The sequence below is a fragment of the Phyllobates terribilis genome, unplaced genomic scaffold (assembly GCF_046119375.1).
Source record: "Phyllobates terribilis strain yellow unplaced genomic scaffold, ASM4611937v1 Scaffold_4__5_contigs__length_816908805, whole genome shotgun sequence".
NCBI classification, from domain to species: Eukaryota; Metazoa; Chordata; class Amphibia; order Anura; family Dendrobatidae; genus Phyllobates; species Phyllobates terribilis.
The window spans coordinates 145,184,697-145,198,458 of record NW_027362764.1 but is presented as its reverse complement, the minus strand read 5'-3'; the positions used below and the strand labels follow the sequence as shown (position 1 = coordinate 145,198,458).

The window sequence follows — 13,762 nt, the reverse complement described above, 5'->3', positions numbered from 1 at the left end:
GGACACCATCTTAGTTCAGTGCAGAGAAGTCTGAGCAGAAGTGACAGGGAGCAGGGGCTCTGCATGAGCTCTGCTCCAGAGGCGGGCCTAGTAACAGCGGCCCAGGCCTGGAAGAGGGAGAATGAAGGAAGAGGAGCGGAGAAGGCTCCAGGAACGAGGAACGAAGGGTTCCCAGGGGTGTGGACGGCCGAGTCGCCACCGCACGCCCGAATCCACCTGCGTGGAGGGGTCAGGCCAAAGGGGGAGACAGGTCCCCGAAACTAGTGGAGGCGGGAAACGACCCTCAGCTAGAAACCGGAGGCTGTGACATTTTATGTGGCGCAGCTCCTCGCTACACCCGCTAGGAGGGCAGCACATAGGGTCAGGGAAACTGGCGCCAAGTTTACCAAGAGGAGGCCCGAGGCAGCCGGACAGAAGGGTTGGTAAGAAAGGCCAGACAAAGGACACACAAAGGGGGTCCTGTGAAGGGCTCCAAAGTTATCTGGGAGTTGTCTGATCCCCTCACCTGGTGAGCACAGTACGACGTGGGCAGCCGTTATCTGCAGAAGTGGTCTGGATAATAAGAACTGCGAGTAAAGGCCCTGGACTTCATCACTGACTCAGTGTCATTACTGCTGCTGCCCTGCACCATCACCCCCATCCTCCGCATACACTGCCCTGAGGCCATACTCCTCCCGTGGGGAGTTATGCTGCGCTCTGCTGCACCCACAACACCAGCCTCAGCGGTCTGCCCTGCAGCGGCGGTTCACTCTGACCGCAATCCACGGGTGGCGTAGTCGGACATTTAAACATCAAAACCACATAAATAGTTCCGGCACTGCTTTGACCGCCCTGAGCCACGGAACCGGGTCGCCGCCACATTGACTACAACCACCAGCATCAACCAAAAAGGGTCCGGCTCCGGATGTCCCAAGGCCCAGGGGGCGTGTCAAAACATTTTCATCACCTTTCATAATCACCAATGGGACAAGGCAGGGATGTCCTCTGTCCCCTCTCTTATACATCCTAGTGACGGAGCACCTGCTCTCATCAATTCGCCATAACCCCAATATTAGGTGGATTGAGGTGGGAGGCACCGAGTACAAGTGCTCTGCATTTGCTGATGATGTCAATCACATATATCCATCAGCAGGCTGTTATGGCTGAAATAGATCACTTTGTTACATGGTCAAATTTTAAAATCAATACAGCGAAGTCTGAGGCCCTCGATGTCTCCCTCCACAAATCCATACAGGATTCCATCCAGTCCAACTTTCCCTTTGCCTGGCCCTCACAGGGTATCAAATACTTAGGAATTCCTATTCATAGAGACCTCTCCCATCTATGTTATCTTAATTTTGGGCCCTTTATTGAACAACTCCATACAGACCACGGTTGGCAAGTTAGAACTGTAAGATTCACTACGTGAACCACTGTTTTTTTGTGGAAAAGCACATGTACACTGTGTTCGAAATTATTATGCAAAAAGTGTTTAGGAGTGATAAGGGAAGAATTTGTTTGTTTGTCAGTTAAACGCATTGATGGTGATGTGTGTCAGGGCTCTTTATATCACTGTAAGCAATTGCAGACACCTGTGCTAATTAGTTTGGCAGGTGTGTCCAATGAACGGCAAGACTACTTAAGAAGGCTGTCCCACATTATTAAGCAGCCTACATTTTCTGCCAAAATGGGAAAGAAAAAGGATGTGTCGGCTGCTGAGAAGCAACAAATTGTGGAGTGTTTAGGTCAAGGCATGACTACAATCAACATTGTGCGATGATCAGGATGAAGTGTCTTGGCAATCAAGAAGTATGTAGCTGATTCACAGTACACACGTGTGCGTGCTGATAAGGGCAAATTGAGGACTCTTTCCTACAGGCAATTACGTCAGGTTAAAAGAGCAGTGGCACAAAAGCCTTGTCATAGCAGCAGACGAGTTTTTGAAGCTGCTGGTGCCTCCAACGTCCCCCGAACAACAAGATGCAGGGTCCTTCAGAGGTTTGCAGCTGTGCGTACGCCATCCTGTCGACCTCCTCTATCCACTGCACACAAGCAGAAACGGCTCCAGTGGGCCAAACATTACTTGAAGACTGATTTCAAAACTGTTTTGTTCACGGATGAGTGCCATGCAACGCTCGATGGTCCAGATGGATGGAGTGGAGGATGGCTGGTTGATGGACACCCCACGCAAACACGGCTACAGCGCCAACAAGGAGGAGGTGGAGTAATGTTTTGGGCTGGAATCATGGGGAGAGAGATTGTCAGCCCCTTTAGGATCCCTGAAGGGGTAAATATGAACTCCATAATGTATGTGGAGTTTCTCAAACAGCACTTCCTGCCATGGTTCAAGAAGAAGAACCGTGTATTCCACAGCAAGATCATTTTCATGCATGATAATGCACCGTCTCATGCTGCACATAACACATCTGCATCTCTGGCTGATATGGGCATAAAAGGGGACAAACTTATGGTGTGACCCCCATGCTCCCCTGACCTCTACCCCATTCAGAACCTCTGGAGCATCAAAAGAGTGTCTATGATGGCGGGAGGCAGTTCACATGTAAGCAACAGCTCTGGGAGGGTATTTTGTCCTCATGCAAAACAATTGAAGCAGAAACCATCCAAAACCTGACAAATTCAATGGACGAGAGAGTTCAGAAGCTCCTTTCGAACAAGGGGTCCTATGTGCAAATATAACATCACCTAGAATAAAGTTTAGAGTTGAAAACTGTTTGATTTCAGTTTCTAATAACCTGCTAATGCTTATCATTTCAAAAATGACCATTTTTTTGGTCTTTATTAAAATGAAAAGGTTGATCGAAGAGTGTGGGGGATCGAAGAGTGTGGCAACCCAGTAGTCAGGATTACTTCGAATTCTGGCAATCTGAGGGTCATGTTGCAGGTAGTGCAGCAAGAAGGCACTTATGTGTCTTGCGCATCTCGGAGCCCCAAAATTATTTTCCGGGCTAGATGCAGCTAAAATTTATTATTAATTTTAAATCTGGTGGAGCTTAGTATAGATGGACTAATAGAATCAGTACTGCAAACTGCCACAAAGCCCAAATTATTTTCCAGCCAAGATACAGATAAACATGATTAGTAATTTTAAATCTGGTGGAGCTTAGTATAGATGGCCTAATAGAATCATTACTGCACACAGCTACAAAGCCCAAATAATTTTCCAGCCAAGATACAGAAAAACATGATTAGTAATTTGAAAGCTTAAAACGGTTGGTGAGGTGATTTTAACCAATCATCAAGTTTTTACTCTCCCCAGGATGACACAGGGGTAGAAAAGTCGTTTTGGATCCATGATTTGTTCATCTTTATGAGTGTGAGTCTGTCTACATTATCAGTGGAGAGCCGCGTGCGCTTATCTGTCAGCACTCAACCAGCAGCGCTGAACACACGTTCAGACAGAACGCTGGCAGCAGGGCATGACAAGATCTCCAAGGCGTAAGTGGCGAGCTCTGGCCATTTATCAAGATTGGAAGCCCAAAAAGAGCAAGGGTCCAGTGACACAGTCATGGCTTCAATGTTTACTTGGAGATACTCCTGTACCATCGTCTCTAGGCGTTGACTATGTGTCAGACTTCTTGTCTCCTGTGGCCTTGCAAAGGATGAGCTAAAAAAGTGGTGAAATGATTCCGCAAAATTGATGTTACCAGCAGATACTGTGTTTCTGTTACGGTTTGAGTGCTGAACACTCGACGGTCCCACGGTTGGCGAGTTGGAACTGTGAGATTCACTACGTGCACCACTGGTGTTTTGTGGAAAAGCACATGTAAGATTCTGCAACAGTCTCTGCTGATACTCCTGCATGCGTGCATCCCTTTCTATGGCAGGAATTATTTCTGCAAATTTACTTTTGTACCGGGGATCTAACAGTGTGGCAACCCAGTAGTCAGGATTATTTCTAATTCTCCCAATTCGAGGGTCATGTTGCAGGTAGTGCAGCAAGAAGGCACTCATGTGTCTTGCGCATCCAGGAGCACCAAGTCCCTGTTGTGTTGGTGGCGAGGTAACAATCATGCTTCCTTCCTCTGTCCTCTCCCCCCAACCTCGCACAACAGAAATGTGATCAAGGTCTCCCTCATCTGATGAGTCTTCCATCAGTTCGTCCTCCACTTCTTCCTGGGCTCCTGCACCTACCTCACTAGTTTGGCTGCTACCATGCGCCCTGGTAAAACCATCTCCCCCACCCTCACATGCCTGCCACCTTGGTGCTGCCGACCGTCTGGACCTTGCAGATGTTAGCCCTTCCGCATGCAACTCCTCCTCCTCTACTTCCTCCACCTCCTCTTGTGCCACCACCTGACTCCGAATTCTGTTTAACATGTGCTCCAGCATGTAAATGACCGGAATAGTCATGCTGATAATGGCATCGTCAGCACTAAACATCTTCGTCGCCATTTCAAAACTGTGCAGAAGGGTGCATAGGTCCCTGATCTGAGACCACTCCTCCAGCGTGATTTGCCCCACCTCTGAATCTCGTTGGCCCAGGCTATACGTCAGAACGTATTGCACCAGGGCTTGTCGGTGCTGCCACAGTCGCTGCAACATGTGCAGAGTTGAATTCCACCGGGTAGGCACATCGCATTTTAGCCGGTGAAGTGGCAGGCCCAATGACTTCTGTAGAGATGTAAGTCGCTGAGCTGCGGGATGCGAACGGTGGAAGTGAGCACACAGCGACCGTGCCCTCTGCAGAAGGCCATCTAGTCCGAGATAGTGGGCTATAAATTGCTGGACAACCAGGTTCAACACGTGAGCCATAAAAGGAACGTGTGTGACATTGCCCCGGCGAAGGACCGCACCCAGGTTTGCAGCATTGTCGCACACGGCCTTCCCTGGTTTCAGGTCCAGAGGAGACAACCATTCATGAAATTGGTTCTCCAGAGCTGACCACAACTCCTCAGCTGTGTGACTCATATTTCCCAGACATTTCAAAGTAAAAACCGAGTGATGACATTGAGCCCTACTGCCAGCATAGTAAAGAGGTGTGCAGGATCCCTTCTGCGCAGTTAGAAAGCTTGTGGCATGACCAGACAGGCTTTGGGTGCAGGTGGAGGATCGAGAGGATGTTGAGGAGGCAGAAGCAGTGGAGGATCTTTGACATAAAGAGGATTGACGCACAACTCGTGGGGACGGCAAGACTTGGACAGCAGCCCCTTGTCCCGCTGTCACCATAGTTACCCAGTGCCCAGTCAGCGACATGTAACGCCCCTGTCCATGCCTACTCGTCCAAGTGTCTGTGGTGAAATGCACCCTGTCACACACAGAGTTTCTCAAAGAAGCGGTGATGTTGTGTGCGACATGCTGGTGGAGCGCATGCACACCTTTCTTTGAGAAGTAGTGCCGACTGGGCATCTGGTACTGGGGCACTGCGACGGACATAAGGTCTCGAAAATCCTCTGTGTCCACCAGGCGGAAAGGCAGCATTTCTGTAGCCAAGAGCTTGCAGATGGTGAAATTCAACCTCTTAGCTTTCTCATGGCTAGGAGGAAATGGTCTTTTACTTGTCCACATCTGAGGGACTGAGGGCTGGCTGTTGTGCTTAGATGGGGTTGAGAAGGGTGTCCCCGGCAAACTGCCGGTCTGTGAGGAAGATGCAGGCGGACATGTTAGGTTGCCTTGATCCAAAGGTGGTGCTATCGATGTCGGACAGCGCTGAACACCAGCTGGTGTTACCACCTCCAAAGAAAATGATGACCTGCCAATCACGCTGGCTGTTGCGGGTAAAGAGGTGGCAGGTCTGCGTGCCAAAACAGGTGTGACTGCTGTCCCCCCAGTCACAGAGGATGAAGAGGCTGCGGATGCACAAGATGTGGCAGACGGCGGTTGGCCCGGCCGGCTAGGCCGCATTGTAGCACAGTGAGCTTCCCACTGCAACTTATTCTTCATGTCCATGTGCCGGTTCATGCATGAAGTACTCAAACTATGTATTTTTTGGCCTCTACTTAGCTTTTGCTGACAAATGTTACAGATAACACGAGTTGGGTCATCTTTATCGATCTGAAAAAATGCACAGGCTATGCAAGGCTTAGCACCCATGCGACCTGAAGAGCCACCACGACTTGTGGCCAGAGGCAGAGTTGTGTTTGAGGATGCAGTTGTTGACGTGCTTCCAGTACTACGTCTCTGTCCAGGAAGGCGCAACCTGACCTCGTCGTCACTAGCATCCTCCTCCACCTTCTCTGCTGACCTCATCTCTTGGCTGACTGTGGGTTGACAGTAAGTGGGATCTCCAACCTCATCATCATCACCCTGTGTGTTATCACACCCGTCGTCCTCAGAGCCAACCTGTTCCTGCCCTGACAAAAAACTAAAGTTGTCGCTCCAATCAGGTATTTGAGTCTCATCATCGTCTTCCTCATTGTCTCCACCAACAGGAGTTACAGTTTAGGAATGAGGGTCTACATTATGGTCAGAACCTTCTGCGTCTGGTCCTGGATCCGACTCATAAAGATTCTGGGCATCAGTGCAGATCATTTCCTCGTCTGGATTCACAGAAGCGCTGGAGCCGACCTCTGATTCCCAGGCTATAGTATGAGTAAACAGCTCTGCAGACTCAACCATCTGTTCTACCTCATACTCAGACGGGCAGCTGGAGATTTGGGAGCTGTGAGGAAGCAAGTGCGATTGGGGTGACACCTCTGAGGTCTGGAGTATTTGTGATGTTGAAGTTGATGTGGAGGAGAGCCCACTTAAAGGAGCACTTGATATCCATTGAAGCACCTGCTGTTTCTCTGCCTCATCTGGAATTTGCAGCGATTGGCGTGGCCGTAAGAAAGGGATCTTATCACATTGTCCGCTAAAAGAAGTAGACATTTTAGTTTTGCTGGAAGATGGTCTTTCTTCTGCAGATGTTACTGTTGCTTTAACACCTACTCCACGGACACAACCTTTTTTCCCCTTCCCAACACGCCTATTCCCCTTTCCACCAGCAGCAGGCCTTTTTCCACTCATTTTGGTAGTTAACTAATTCACAACTCTGGAGTTGTTTGCACAAAAAAACAATGGATGGGAACCGAGCAGAGCTGAGTGGCCAAACTGTGGTATTAGGCAAAAACTATTGTCTGGGTTAGATGCAGAAAAAAAATATATTCAGTTTGCAACCTGATGGAGGTCAGTATAGATGGACTAATAGAAAAAGTCCCACACACAGCTAGAAGGCCAAATATTTTTTCAGAGCTAGATGCAGAAAAAAATGATATTCAATTTGCAACCTGATGGAGGTCAGTATAGATGGACTAATAGAACAAGTCCCACACACTGCTAGAAGGCCAAATATTTTTTCAGAGCTAGATGCAAAAAAAAATTATATTCAATTTGCAACCTGATGGAGGTCAGTATAGATGGACTAATAGAAAAAGTCCCACACACAGCTAGAAGCCCAAATATTTTTTCAGAGGTAGATGCAGAAAAAAATTATATTCAGTTTGCAACCTGATGGAGGTCAGTATAGATGGACTAATAGAACAAGTCCCACACACTGCTAGAAGGCCAAATATTTTTTCAGAGCTAGATGCAGAAAAAAATTATATTCAATTTGCAACCTGATGGAGGTCAGTATAGATGGACTAATAGAACAAGTCCCACACACTGCTAGAAGCCCAAATATTTTTTCAGAGCTAGATGCAGAAAAATATTATATTCAATTTGCAACCTGATGGAGGTCAGTATAGATGGACTAATAGAACAAGTCCCACACACAGCTAGAAGCCCAAATATTTTTTCAGAGGTAGATGCAGAAAAAAAATTATATTCAGTTTGAACCTGATGGAGGTCAGTATAGATGAACTAATAGAACAAGTCCCACACACTGCTAGAAGGCCAAATATTTTTTCAGAGCTATATGCAGGAAAAAATTATATTCAATTTGCAACCTGATGGAGGTCAGTATAGATGGACTGATAGAACAAGTCCCACACACTGCTAGAAGGCCATATATTTTTCAGAGCTAGATGCAGAAAAAAATTATATTCAATTTGCAACCAGATGGAGGTCAGTATATATGGACTAATAGAACAAGTCCCACACACTGCTAGAAGGCCAAATATTTTTTCAGAGCTAGATGCAGAAAAATATTATATTCAATTTGCAACCTGATGGAGGTCAGTATAGATGGACTAATAGAATGATGCTATGCTCAAAAGGTTTTACTTCACTAGGTGCAGTAAAAAAATTGGTATTCTATACACAGGTGGTGTAGCTTGCAACACAGATAGGCTACTCCACTGACTAACACACTCCGCAATAGGCCAAAAAGGATTAGCTTTGCTAGATTTAGCCAAATGCTGTGAAAAAAACTTGCACAGCACTGGCACAGACCTGCCTGGCAAAAACTGATAGGAACTGATGTAATTGCAGTCCTTTTCAGGACTAAGTTACAATTAGTCTTTACTCCCACAACCTAACTATTTAAGAGCACAGACCTGCCTGATAAAAGTCGTAGGAAATGCTGTAACCTAGTCCTTAAAAGGACTGCAATCACAACTATTCCCTACTCCCAAGCTATCTGTAGATTTGTGCGAAAATTGGCTTGAAATTAACAAAGTATAGCGCACACAGCAACAGCGGTGCCGTCTAACACGCAGCAGTGAGAAAATGGTGGCAACGGGGAAAATGGCTGGGTCTTATAGGGCAAGGACATGTGACATACACTGCCAATGACACATGCCCTTGCTTTTGTGAAAAAAGCAGTTCGCTCCGTGTGTGCGCTGCTGATAGGCTGACAGATTGCACCTCCCCACTGTAAATGCGGGAAAGAGAAAAAAAAAATGGAGATCTTCATTATTCCTGCAGAGATCCATCCCCTGCCCCTCCCCCCACCCCGCTGTACACTCAAACTGCGTATTAACATTAATTTTCATCATTACTGAGAAAAAATCCAGTTATGATTTTGGTGCACGAACAGTTATCGAACATAACCTCGAACAGCCGAATTTTTTTCAAATCGTTCGTGTTCGCCGAACGGCTCGAACACCGCCCAAAACAGCTCGAATTTGAGATTGGCGAACAGTTCGAGTCGAACAACGCTCATCTCTACTTACAATGAAACAGCGAGTGGACACTAAACTCACAAACAGAAGTACAGAGACAACTAGTTGGAGTTAGGTTCAGGTTCAGACACTGCAGGAAAAGGGAAGATACGAACATAGAGACAAACAAGTAACGGGCTAGGACACTGTTCAGACAGGAACTGAACCAGGAACAAGATACAGGAATGAGCCTGGTAACTCTGCCCCCAGGGTGGCGGAAACAGACTCGAAGTCACAGATACAGGCAACAGGCCTGGGTATACAGCCCCAAGGGTGGAAGAACAAACTAGAAGTCACAGATACAGGTAACAGGCCTGGGTATACAGCCCCCATTGTGGCGGAAACAGACAAAATACTGGACAGGACCTGGCAACTCAGTTGCACAGAACAAACTGTAAGAAAGTGATGCTCAGGCACCTCCTACTGGGTGGAGGGGGTTTAAGTGTCCAGTAACTCACAGCAATAGGCTGGGGACGCATTAGGACTGTGCACACAGTAACTATAAGAAACAGGCAGTAACCGCGCTGCCGCCCTAAGCAATCAGACAAGAGACATGCACACAGCAGGTACTGGAGCAAAGTGTGTAGCCTGGACTGATAGGTAAGATAATGGTCTTGCATGGTGGAAGGTAGTAAGCCTTGCCAGCACACCGCCAGGGATGTTACAGTCTTTATTCTTTCCCATTTAGTTTGTGCCTTCTATTCCTCCCCTGTTTCCCATTCTGTTGTTTTGTGAGTGTATTTGTATGATTGTAGTTTTATTTTATCCCTGTATGTTAACCCCCTGCCTTTGTAGTTAGTGTTTTCAAATACACTTCGACATCACATCTCCCTGGGTGGGGGAGGAAACAGTTAAGAGTTAAGATACGAACATAGTAAGGTATGAGACCCCTGCGTCTCCACCATCCAGGGAAATCCGGGGAACAGGGATAACCTAGGATTCCCTTAGTACAAGCCCACGGAAAGAAATTCCAGCGTATTGGTCTTCCGTAAAAAAATATCAACTTTATTAGTAGAATTTAAAATGAATCCAAAATCAATCTATAGTCACAATCACACCAAGGGTTAGGAGGATAATTGTCAGATGCAGTTTGGATTGTGATCCTTAATCATTGCAATCATTAATCATTCCCTAGTTCAAGGGATCAGGTAGGTGCCCACAGTCTCTTGTCACTACATGACATAATATCTAGTAAGGCTTTAACCCCTTCAAATTTTTTAAATTGCTCAAAAAAAAATTTTGTTTTCATTAAATATTATAATAATGTCAAACTAATTTTATTTTTAAGGTTTTAAATGGACTAAATGTAAAAGTTAAATCAGGACAGACTGTGGCACTGGTTGGACAGAGTGGATGTGTAAAAAGCACCACAGTGCAGCTTCTACAGAGACTTTATGACCCACAACAAGGATCGGTAATGACTTTTCACTCTTGTTCAATTCCTTGAAAAGGGTTTATGTTACAATTCTCTACTTTTAGAAATTAAAATAGAAAAAAAGCACATATTTTTAATGTTGCTCCACAAATTCAGACCTTGCCTGCTTTGTTGTTGTAGATAATAGTTGATGGTCATGATATAAGATCTCTGAATGTAAGACATTACAGAGAATTTATCGGAGTGGTCAGCCAGGAGCCTATTTTGTTTGGAACATCTATTAGGAAGAATATCAAATACGGGAGAGAAAATGTTACTGATGAGGAAATTGAAGCTGCAGCTAAAGAAGCTAATGCCTATGACTTCATTATGGCACTGCCTGAGGTAAGCAATCAATGGCAGCATTAAGGATGATAAAATACAACTTGATACAAGCCAGTGCATGAGAAAACCTGAATATATAGATACATTGCAAGCACACTGCAAGTCTCTGGAAATAAGTTCTGATCTGGGCGAGGCAGTGGGTGTTGGACACTTAGATTTTTCCACTACTTTTGATAGTATTCCACATAAATAATTAATACACAAAAATAAAAATGCTGAGACTGGGGACATGTGTGCCACTGGGAAACTTACCGGCAAAGTTGTAACCAGCACACTGTTATTGAAGGTTAATGAGATGCTCATGAAAAAGCTAATTGGGGTGCAATAGTTCAATATTTTAGGAATTCATTGTATTCCATGAAGAGGTTTGATAAATCACAAAATGTATTGAGAACTTTCCATTTGTATGTTAGATTGCAGAGTGTCTCATAGTTTATGTCAACCTGATGTCCAGTCCATTCACTCCTTTGTCAATGACATCTGTGTGTAAATCACAGGATGACAAGGGTGTTCAGCTCTGTACTATTTATTGTATTTATTTATGATCTTGAAGAGGGCTTGCTGGGTTTTTCCTTTACTTAAAAGGGTATCCTCAAGATATTAAATTGCTTTAATTTTTTAGACAGCATGAAAATAAGCAAGTTTTCAACTGACGTGCTTTGCTTTTTTTTATCTGACATCATTCTCCGGCAACGAGAGCTTTTATTTTTAATAATGTACAGCTCGCTTCCATGGGGCCTGACCAGCCAATGCCTGCCCAGACCATGGCCGAGTGTGCACAGTAGTTACATTGTAAGAGAGAAGTTAACTCTTTAACATACCAGTCAACTCTTTCCAGCCCATATACAGCAGTTAGCTGTTAACTTACCTCTGCCCGCTCTCTCAGCTCCTGACCAAGCTGCTGTTATAAGTATTAATTTCATCGATCCTGTAGAATCACAATTTTTGATACACAGCATCACGGTTCTCACTGTCCCCCTCAAGCTGTGCCCCTCTCAAGCACTGCCTCTCATCCCCCACACTGCCTGTCTGCAGCTGTGTGAGTAATCACTCAAAAGGCTTATACATTCACATATGCTTTGTGTACAGCAGACATAATTGTGACACATCTCTGGACAGGGGGAGGGGCAGTACAGCAAAGCTGACATGACTAAAGGAAAGGAGAGGTGATAAAAGGAGGGTAAATGTGACATAGTTAAACTCAGATGTGTTACCCCTCCCCCTTATCTGAAATGTGTGAGTCATCAGTGCTCTAATTTTTCATCACTTTCTAATAACCTCATGGGGGTTAGACCATGATGTTAAAGCTGTATCTTTACATCTCACACTGAGAAGCTTAAGCTTTGGTGGGGGCATGTTCACTTTCTGCTGTGTTTTTGCCTGCTTATAAATGGACAACTCATACAGGGAGAAGAAGTACACACCCCAGTGTAAAATATCTGTTAACACCCACTTGTACTTAACAAAAGTTAACTCACTGGGTACAAATAAAAATGAAACAAAAGATAAAAAAACTTTTATTTGGCTCTGCAACCACTATTACATTGTGTGTCCAGTTTATCATGTGTCCAGGAACAGTGGTAACTAATTCTTTAGACTTCAATGAATTTGTGAAGTTTGAGAGATTCTTGCTTTGTCTTGTTTTACATAGTTTTTATATTTTTTAATCTTTTCCATTTCAGAAATTTGAAACTCTTGTTGGAGAAAGAGGGGCACAGTTAAGTGGTGGCCAAAAGCAAAGAATAGCAATAGCCAGAGCTTTGGTGAGAAATCTTAAGATACTTCTCCTGGACGAGGCCACCTCTGCTCTAGATACTGAAAGTGAATCCGTTGTGCAGGCTGCTTTAGATAATGTATGTATGATGTACGTTTTATAAATAAAAATAATAGCATTTTGATAAAGGTATTCTACCAAAACATGCTGTTGGGTAATCTAAGTTATATTTATTTTGATTGCATTATTTTCAGGTCAGTAAAGGACGTACAACAATTGTGGTCGCCCATCGTCTCAGCACAGTATGGACAGCGGATCTAATTGTGGTACTACAAAATGGCTCAGTGACTGAGCAAGGCTCTCATTCGGCATTAATGGACATGAAAGGAGTATATTATAGCCTTGCAACAGCACAGGTACAGTGGACCCGGCCATTTTGCTAGTCGTTTGAATCTACGCAAACAAAATCTAAAATTAGTGGTGTAGATCATGTAAGATTTCTAGTACTATTTACAGTAATGTAAAGTAATGCAGGGAGTTAAATAATAAAGAAGTAGTCCCATTGTACAAATACTGGTTTTATACATCGAAATACCATAGCAGAGTTATAATACAGACAGAAATATAAGTAAGAGATCACCTGTGGTGCCAGAATCAGACCGGAAACAAAGATTGGGACTCAATGGGAAGCTTTGTTGAGAGTGTAAAGAATAGGAATAAAAGGCTGTAGACACACAGGCAATATGGCCACACCATCAATATCTGCAGTCATGGCACACATAGTTACATAGTTACATAGTTTATAAGGCCGAAAAAAGACAAGCGTCCATCAAGTTCAGCCTATTTCTTGTGCACTGCAGCTATTCCGCTATTCCTATACCATGCGGTATAGGCCAATTTACATCATTGAGGAAAAATTCACTTCCCGACACCAATCTGGCAGTCAGATTAAATCCCTGGATTAATTAACTAAGCATAAGATGTAATTTTATTGTTCTCAAGAAAGGCGTCCAGGCCTCTCTTGAACTCATTAAGTGAGTTGGACATCACCACTTCCTCTCCCAGAGAGTTCCAGAGTCTCACGGCTCTGACCGTAAAGAATCCCCTTCTATGCTGGTGCAGGAACCTCCTTTCCTCCAGACGCATAGTGTGCCCCCTCGTCTTTGTCACCATCCTTGGTATAAACAGGTCATGGGAGAGATCTCTGTACTGCCCCCTGATGTATTTATACATGTTTATGAGGTCTCCCCTAAGCCTTCTCTTTTCCAA

General features: G+C 44.8%; 1 pseudogene; it reads left to right on the top strand.

The window, feature by feature from the left end:
* The window catches only part of LOC141265128 (ATP-binding cassette sub-family B member 5-like), a 661,237-nt pseudogene that overhangs the window by 392,604 nt on the left and 254,871 nt on the right, over window positions 1–13,762 (top strand).